Here is a 9,487-nt window from a genome sequence, read left to right on the forward strand (position 1 = left end):
TCTCACTCTGTTACCCAGGCTCACTGTAGCCTTGACCTCCCAGGCTCAAGTGATCCTCCTGCCTCAGCCTCCTGAGTAGCTGAAACTACAGTAGCCACCATGCCCAGCTAATTAAAAAAAATTTTTTTTTGGTAGAGACAGGGTCCTACTATGTTGCTCAAGCGGGTCTCGAACACCTCAGTTCCGGTGATCCTCCTGCCTTGGCCTCCCAAAGTACTGGGATTATAGGCGTGACCCATCGCACTGGCCCACTTACATCTTTTACTTATATCTTTCACTTTGCTTTGAATACCGGTACTCTCTCCCCTGTTGAAACCCTATTGTCCTTCATAGTTATTCTCAAATGAAGCAGGCCTCTACCTACTCCTAGCCCTGGCCTCTGTGAATGCTTCGGCCTGTCCAGCCCTATTTTCTTCCCCCATTTGTCCTTGTTTCCAGCAAGATCACCTCATCTTGCAACCTCAGCAGAGATTTGGTAATCACAGTAGGGCAGAAAGAGGGTCTTAACAAGCATAGGGTTAGGTTTCCATTACTGTTTTAGAGGAACTAAGGGCCAAAATTTGGCAAAAACTTCACTCTTGCAGGCTCTCAAGTTAGCAAAGAAGTTCTCACCCTAAGTCTGGGAGCAGAGTCAGAAACCCACAGGCAGACACCAGTCAGAAGTGTTGTTTCTGTTTTCTAGATTGAGTCTCACTATCTTGAAGGCTGATGTCCAACTCCTGTGCTCAAGCAGTCCTCCCACTTCAGCTCGCGAGTAGCTGGGACTACAGGCACACACCACTGTGCTTCACACGGAAGTGGTTTTCATCAGTTCCCTTTATTTTTTATCCAAACTCCTCATTCATCAGATGGTTCCACACATCAGGAATCACTGACACTGACTTTTGGTCGTGACTTTTTCTTTCTCATTGGGGTGCTGAAAACAGAGGGCAGTTATCCTCCCAAAAAGAAGGTAAAGCAGCACAGGGAGGCAAGGGCTAGAGATGGGGCCCCCTGGCAAGAGGCTGTCAGAAGTTGAGGCAGCAACATTCCTTAGGAAACCCATGGGAGGAAAGTATGGGGGCCTGGTGGGGGATGCCCTGCTCACTGCTGACTCTGTCAGAAGGCCAGGTGCACAGACTCACTCGGACCTGAGGAGGGGTTGACAGTGTTTGGCCCCCAGTAAAGCTCTGTGGGACACAACCTGGTTACTAACTTTTTTTTTCTTTTTGAGACAGAGTTTTGCTCTTGTCACCCAGGCTGGAATGCAATGGCGCGATCTCGGCTCACTGCAACCTGTACCTCCCAGGTTCAAGCGATGATTCCTCTGCCTCGGCTTCCCGAGTAGCTGGGATTACAGGTGCCCACCACCACATCCAGCTAATTTTTGTATTTTTAGTAGAGACGAGGTTTCACCATGTTGGTCAGGCTGGTCTCGAACTCCTGATCTCAGACGATCCACCTGTCTCAGGCTCCCAAAATGCTGGGATTACAGGTGTGAGCCACTGCGCCCAGCCCCCCCTTTTTTTTTTAGATGGAATTGTGCTCTGTCACCCAGGCTGGAGTGCAGTGGTGTGATCTTGGCTCACTGCAACCCTTACCTCCTGGGTTCAAGCAATTCTTCCTGCCTCAGCCTCCCCAGTAGCTGGGATTACAGGTGCCCACCACCACACCCGGCTAATTCCTGTATTTTTAGTAGAGACGGGATTTCGCCATGTTGGCCAGGCTGGTCTTGAACTCCTGACCTCAGGTGACCCACTCGCCTCCGCCTCCCAAAATGCTGGGATTACAGGCATGAGCCACCACGCCCGGCCTGGTTACTACTTTTAACCCTGGAGACATTCTGCCTCCCTTTTTATATCCAAAGTTGATGACACTGACTTCCAGTCACTACTCCTTTCTCGCTGGGGTGCAGAAGGCAGGGAAGTATTCTCATGAGATAGTGTATTTCAGTAAAAAGCACAGGTCCTCAGGAAGCTGAGGCAGGGACATCGGACAGCCTCTGTGACTTGCTGTGTTTCCTGTCATGATGCACACACAAACCTTGTGGAAATGGCAGGACTGTACTGTGCCATCTGTCCCAGTGCTGGCACCTAGGTCAAACAAGGTATGGTCCCATGGCAGAAGCCTCTGCTTACTTCTGCAGGAGTGCCCAAGGTGGGCCCTGGCACCTGTTTGTAAGAGAAGCAGAAGCCCCAGCTGATAAAGTTACATAAGTGCTGACTCCTGGTAGCAAGCATGCTCTGAGGGACTCTGGGACCTCTTCAGCAAACACTCTTGTGGTGGCCTCACAACACAAAATTACAACCAAGGGCAGATTATGATTAGCCAGAGAAGTCCTCTTGGGGAGGGAACTTTGATAGAACACATCTATGGCTGCGTGGAAGGTTGGTAGATGTGATATGTGGCTAGGCAGTAGGAAGGGCAATGAGAGAGAGCATTAAGCCACCCCAAGAAAGGGGAGTGTTTGGGTAGAGTTGAGAAGAACTCAAATTTTGGGGGACAGTGAGGGGGTTTGGGCTGACTTCTGGGTCAGAAATTTCTGAAGCTGCAGCTAGGAATGGGTGTATAAGTGTGCGGGTGGCTCACGCCTGTCATCCCAGCACTTTGGGAGGCCACGGAGGGAAAATCGCTTGAGCCCAGGAGTTTGAGACCAACCTGCCAACCTGGACAGCATAGGAAGACCCCATCACTACAAAAAATACAAAAATTAGCTGGGCGTGGTGGCCCACACCTGTAGTCCTAGCTACTCGGGAGGCTGAGGTGGAAGAATCACTTACGCTCAGGAGCAATTACACCACTGCAGTCCTGCACTCCAGACTGGATGAGAGTGAGACCCCAACTCAAAAAAAAAAAAAGAAAAAAAAGGCCGGGCACGGTGGCTCACGCCTGTAATCCCAGCACTTTGGGAGGCCGAGGCGGGCAAATCATGAGGTCAGGAGATTGAGACCATCCTGGCTAACACGGCAAAACCCCGTCTCTACTAAAAATATAAAAAATTAGCTGGGCGTGGTGGTGGGCGCCTGTAGTCCCAGCTACTCAGGAGGCTGAGGCAGGAGAATGGCATGAACCCAGGAGGCAGAGCTTGCAGTGAGCCAAGATCGTGCCACTGCACTCCAGCCTGGGCGACAGAGTGAGACTCTGTCTGAAAAAAAAAAAAAAAAAAGAAGTGCTGGCACCGTGTCTCTGGCATATGTGCTGAGCCATAAGCTGCACATGCATAAGGCCAACCCCAGGATGAGGAGTCGAGTAATTCTCCTGCCTCAGCCTCCTGAGTAGCTGGGATTACAGGCGCGCGCCACCACACCCAGCTAATTTTTGTGTTTTTAGTAGAGACAAGGTTTCTCCATGTTGGCCAGGCTGGTCTCAAACTCCTGACTTCGGGTGATCCACCCACCTTGGCCTCCCAAAGTGCTGAGATTACAGGCATGAGCCGCCACACCCGGCGTATCCATCCACTGTTGATGACCTTTCAGTTGTTTCCAGTTTTTGTCTATTGCAAATACTGCTGCCAGGAGCACTGTTGTACATGTCTTCACGTTGCTCATACGCATTATTTTTGGAGGGTATATTCCCAAATAAAGAGTGGAATTTCAGGGTCACAGGCAGATACTGCCAAATAGGTTTCCAAAGTAGTTGTACCAATGTATGCTCCTTCAGTAGTGTCAGACAGTTCAAGCTTCTCCTGTCTTTCCCAGAACTTAGTATTGTCAAGTCATTTTTATTTTAGCTATTCTGGTAGAGTGCAGTAGTCCTCCCCTCCCCTCCCCTCCTCCCCTTTTTTTTTGGGAGGTAAAGTCTTGTTCTGTTGCCCAGGATGGAGTCCAGTGGTGCAAGCTCAGCTTACTGCATCCTCCGCCTCCTGGGTTCAAGCGATTCTCATGCCTCAGCCTCCCAAGTAGCTGGGACCACAGGCGTGGGCCAACATGCCCGGCTAACTTTTGTGCTTTGAGTAAAGACAGGGTTTTGCCATGTTGGCCAGGCTGGTCTCAAACTCCTGGCCTCAAGTGATCTGTCCATCTCAGCCTCCCAAGGTGCTGGGATTACAGGTGTGAGTCGCCTGACCTGGCCAGTATTTATTTTTTTCAATTTGCATTTCCCTAATGACTAAAGAGGTTGAGCACCTTTTCAATATTATTTGAATGTTCTCTTTTGTGAAGTAACTATTTGAATCTCTTGCCCCATTTATCTGTTTGTGTATATTTTATTGATTTGTAGTATGTATTCAGAATATGAGTCCATGGATGTTCTATCTTAGAGTATCTTCTCCCACTTTTAATATCTTTTGATAAAAGAAGGTTCTCAATCGTCATGTAATCCAAGTTATCAATACTTTCCTATATAGTTAGTACATTTTATGTCCTATTAGACAATCCTGTTAGACAGTCCTGTCCTGTTAAAAAGTCTTGACTGGCTGTGGTGGCTCATGCCTGTAATCCCAGCACTTTGGGAGGCCAAGGCAGGAGGATCACTTGAGCCCAAGAGTTGCAGACCAGCCTGGGCAAAATGATGAGACCCTGTCTCTACAAAAAATTAAATTAGCCGGGTGTGGTGGAGCATACCTGTAGTCTCAGCTACTCAGAGGCCAAGACAGGAGGGTCCCTTGAGCCTAGGAAGTCAAGGCAGCAGTGGTCGCACCACTGCACTCCAGGCTGGGCCACAAAGTGAGACCCCCATCTCTAAAAAATTTTTTAATATAAAAACAAATTTTTTGATCTTTGCTTTCATGCTTGTGAATAGCCACTTCACTCCAGCTCCCCATCTCTGTTAAAAAAAAACAAAAACATATTTGCTTAAAGTCACCTTTAAGATCTTCTCTTGGCCAGGTGCAGTGGCTCATGCCTGTAATCCCAGCACTTTGGGAGGCCAAGGCAGGCGGATTACAGGGTCAGGAGATTGAGACCGTCCCGGCCAACATGGTGAAACCCCATCTCTACTAAAAATACAAAAATTAGCTGGGCGTGGTGGCACGTACCTGTAATCGCAGCTACTCAGGAGGCTGAGGCAGGAGAATTGCTTGAACTAGGGAGTCGGAGGTTGCAGTGAGCCAAGATTGCACCACTGTATTCCAGCCTGGTGACAGAGCGAGACTCTGTCTCAAAAAACAAAAAGCAAAACAAAAAACAAACAACAACAACAACAAAAAAAGGTCATGCTGTTTTCTAGAAACTGTATATTATCTTTCAGATGTCAAATTTATATGGAATTGATTATGCAAGCAGTATGAAATAGGGATCTCATTTAATTTTTTCTATATGGATATCCAACTGACCCAGCATCATTTATTGAAAAGCTTGTTCTTGGCCGGGCACAGTGGCTCATGCTTGTAATCCCAGCACTTTGGGAGGCCGAGGCGGGCGGATCACGAGGTCAGGAGATCAAGACCACGGTGAAACCCTGTCTCTACCAAAAATACAAAAAATTAGCCGGGCGTGGTGGCAGGCGCCTGTAGTCCCAGCTACTCGGAGAGGCTGAGGCAGGAGAATGGCGTGAACCCGGGAGGTGGAGCTTGCAGTGAGCCGAGATTGCGCCAATGCACTCCAGCCTGGGCGACAGAGCGAGACTCCATCTCAAAAAAAAAAAAAAAAAAAAAAGAAAAGCCTGTTCTTTCAGTTAATAGCGTTGCCCCTGGGGAAACAAAAAAAAGAAAACAACCCTTTCTTCATGTTGGCTCTGAAGAACCACCCTTGTCAAAATTCAAGTTTCCACACATCTTCAGGCCTGTCTCTGGATTTCTTTCCTTTAGTCTTCCTATCCTCGTACCAGTACCACACAATCTTGGTTTCTTTTTATTTTTTTATTTTCATTCTTTTTTTTAGATACAGAGTCTCTCGCTCTGTTGCCCAGGCTGGAGTGCAGCATGTGATCATAGCTCAACCTCCCCAGGGCTCACATGATCCTCCCACTTCAGCCTCCCAAGTAGCTGGGACTACAGGCATGTGCAAAATTTTTGTATTTTTTGTAGAGATGGGGTTTTGCTATGTTGCTCAGCCTGCCGAATCTAGTTTGTCAGTTTACACACACACGAAATCTAGTGGGATTTTTTTTTGAGACGGAGTCTTGCTCTGTCACCTAGGCTGGAGTGCAGTGGCGTCAACTCGGCTCACTGCAAGCTCCGCCTCCCCAGGTTCACGCCATTCTCCTGTCTCAGCCTCCCAAGTAGCTGGGACCACAGGTGCCCGCCACCACACCTGGCTAATTTTTTGTATTTTTAGTAGAGACAGGGTTTCACCATGTTAGCCAAGATGGTCTCGATCTCCTGAGCTTGTGATCCACCCGCCTCAGCCTCCCAAAGTGCTGGTATTACAGGCATGAGCCACTACGCCCGGCCAAAATCTAGTGGGATTTTTAACTGAAGTTGCATCGAATCCATATATCAATTTGGGAGAATTGGCACCTTTATAATATTGACTTTTCTAATATTGGAACAATTTTTCACTTTATTTATGTCTTTATTTCTCATTTTTTTAACTTCTTTTTTTTTCAGATAGGGTCTGGCTGTGTTGCCCAGGCTGGAGTGCAATGGCATGATCTTGGCTCACTGCAACCTCTGTCTCCCAGGTTCAGGCACTTCTCCTGCCTCAGCATCCAGAGTAGCTGGGATTACAGGTGCACAACCGCATGCCCAGCTAATTTTTTTGTATTTTTAGTAGAGATGAGGTTTCACCATGTTGGCCAGACTGATCTCGAACTCCTGACCTCAAGTGATCCACCCACCTTGGCCCTCCAAAGTGCTGAGATTTCAGGCATGAGCCACCATGCCAGGCCTATGTCTTTATTTCCCTCAATAATGTTTTATAGTTTTTTTGTGTGTTTGTATGTAGTCTTTGCACATCTTTCATTAGGTTTATTCCTCAGCATTTGATATTACTTGATGCTATTGTAAACATCATTGTTTTTAAGAAAAATTTTTTTTCTCGTTCACTGCAACCTCTGTCTCCCAGGTTCAAGTGATTCTCCTGCCTCAGCCTCCTCAGTAGCTGGGACTACAGGTGCCCACCACCACACCTGGCTAATTTCTGTATTTTTAGTAGAGACAGGATTTCACCATATTGGCCAAGCTGGTCTCAAACTCCTGACCTCAGGTGATCTGCCAGCCTTGGCCACCCAAAGTGCTGGGATTACAGGATTGAGCCAACGTGCCCAGCCAAGAAATTTATTTTCTAACTGTTGGTGACATATAGAAATTGCAACTGATTTTTATATATTGATCTTGTGTCCAACAACTTTGCCGAACTCATTCTAACAACTTACCTATAGGTTCTTTTGAAATTTTTACATATACAATCCTACTGCTTGTGAATGAGTTTTTTTCCCTTCCAATCTTCATAACTTATTATTTTTCTTGCCCTACTGCCCTCCGATATAATACTGAGGCTTGTGGTCATGAATATAAAATGAGACCAATTAGCACGGTTGTTTGTTTTCCTCCAGCAATGTTCTGCTGCGCTAGAGGCAAAGAATACATAAATAGTCTATTTTAACTGGGGTTAGATTTTAGCCCAGCAAGTTTGTCTAAGAAGAACAGGGCAGGGAGTTGCCATGGCACTGGACTTTATAAGGCTAATGACACAGGTCAATAGCTGAGGTGATGAACAATGGACTGGAGATCTCAGTGAGGTCAAAGAACTGCTGGATAATTGAGCTGGACAGGTTGGCCAGGTCTTCCCCTGGAAAGGTACACCTGGCTGGGAGTAGACAAACACAAGGTGGGGTGGAAAAGGCAGGAGAAGGAAAGAGGCTGAGAAGTGTTAGCGGGCAGTATCTGCCACACCCTTACCCTCTGGTCTTCTGATCTCGCCATCTGCCGCCCAGCAGCCTCAAATCCAGGTCTCTGGGTCCTGGGTGGACTTCTAGTTGGGAGCTGATAAGAGAAGGAGGATAGGCTGGGCACGGTGGCTCATGCCTGTAATCCCAGCACTTTGGGAGGCCGAGGCGGGAGGATCACTAGAGGTCAGGAGTTTGATACCAGCCTGGCCAACATGGTGAAGCCCCATCTCTACTAAAAATACAAAAATTAGCCGGGCGTGGTGGTGGGTGCCTGAAATCCCAACTACTCGGGAGGCTGAGGCAGGAGAATCGCATAAACCTGGGAGGCGGAGGTTGCAGTGAGCTGAGATCACACCACTTCACTCCAGCCTGGGTGACAGAGTGAAACTCCATCTCAAAAAAAAAAAAAAAAAATAGAATGAGGTTAAACCACATAGGGGTCTTATTAGGAGGCAAGGGCAAGATTTGCCCATTATCACTAACACCTGGTTTTTGTTTTTTTTTTACCAGGAGTGCATTAGGAACTGTCACTGGGGCTGGGGCATAGAGGTGAGTGCAGATGGAGGGAGAGGGGCTCCACAGAACAGCCACAAAGGGAGGATGACAGTGGGATGACACACAGCAGGGAGCAACATGGAGAGCGATCCGCAATCTCACCGCTCAGGAGTGAGGAGCTTTGCTCTCCAAAAGGAGTGTTAGCCGGGGCCAGCGCCAGCCCTGTTGGTGAGAAGGCAGGGCTTGATCTCCCTCAGCCATAGTCCTTTTATGCCTCTGCACATTCGCCTACAGTCTCCAAGACCTAGGATGCCCACCCCCAATCCCTATCCCTCCCTGCCGTTCCTTTGCAGATGCGGATCTCCCCTTGGTCATTCAAGGCACTGCTCAGGCATCTTATGCAAGAAGGCTTCCCAGGTTGCGAAGGTGACTCAGAGGCCTCCTCTGGGACTCCAGCACCCTTACCCAGCAGAGCCCCTCCCTGTCTGCCTCCGTGGTGTCAGGTTTTGTGCCCTCTACTCACTAGATTGTGGACCCAGAAAGCGCTGGTGCTGTCAAAACCACTTCTGGGTTGCTGGGCGCGGTGGCTCACACCTATAATCCCAGCACTTTGGGAGGCCAAGATGGGCGGATTGCTTGAGCCCAGGAGTTCAAGACTAATCTGGCCTACATAGGGAGACCCCATCTCTATAAAAAACGCAAAAATTAGCCAAGTGTGGTGACATGTACCCGTAGTCCCAGCTACTCGGGAGGCTGAGGTGGGAGAATCGCCTGAACCTGGGGAGTTCGAGGCTACGGTGAGCTGTGATCACCACTGCACTCCGAAAGAGTGAGACCTTGTCTCTAAATAGATAAATACATAAAACCACTTTGGGGGACTCGCTCCTCCAGCCCCTGCACCGATTGGCTCCCATTCAAAGGAGTTCAGTCCGAAGCGCCTCTGCAGATCCTCCACCCCCACCCACAAACCCGTAGGAACCCTGGCCGGCCGTGTATCCGGCGCGGAGCTCTGATCCTGGGGAGGTAGACAGGTGAGGGAACAACTGGAGACCTGCTGCCTGTCCTTGGTAGCCACAAGGGGCGCTCGGGAGGTGGAACCCGCAGGAGCCCCGCCTCCCGGAAGCGGAGAAGTCAAGGGGCGAGAGGATGCGCCGACTGATTGGTTGATGGTGATGTCATAGGTACCGTTCGGGGCGGGCCAGAGGCCTTGGCCAGGAGTTCCCCGCCTGTTAGAACCAGGATC

This window comes from Symphalangus syndactylus, chromosome 1 (genome assembly GCF_028878055.3).
Source record: "Symphalangus syndactylus isolate Jambi chromosome 1, NHGRI_mSymSyn1-v2.1_pri, whole genome shotgun sequence".
Lineage (NCBI taxonomy): Eukaryota > Metazoa > Chordata > Mammalia > Primates > Hylobatidae > Symphalangus > Symphalangus syndactylus.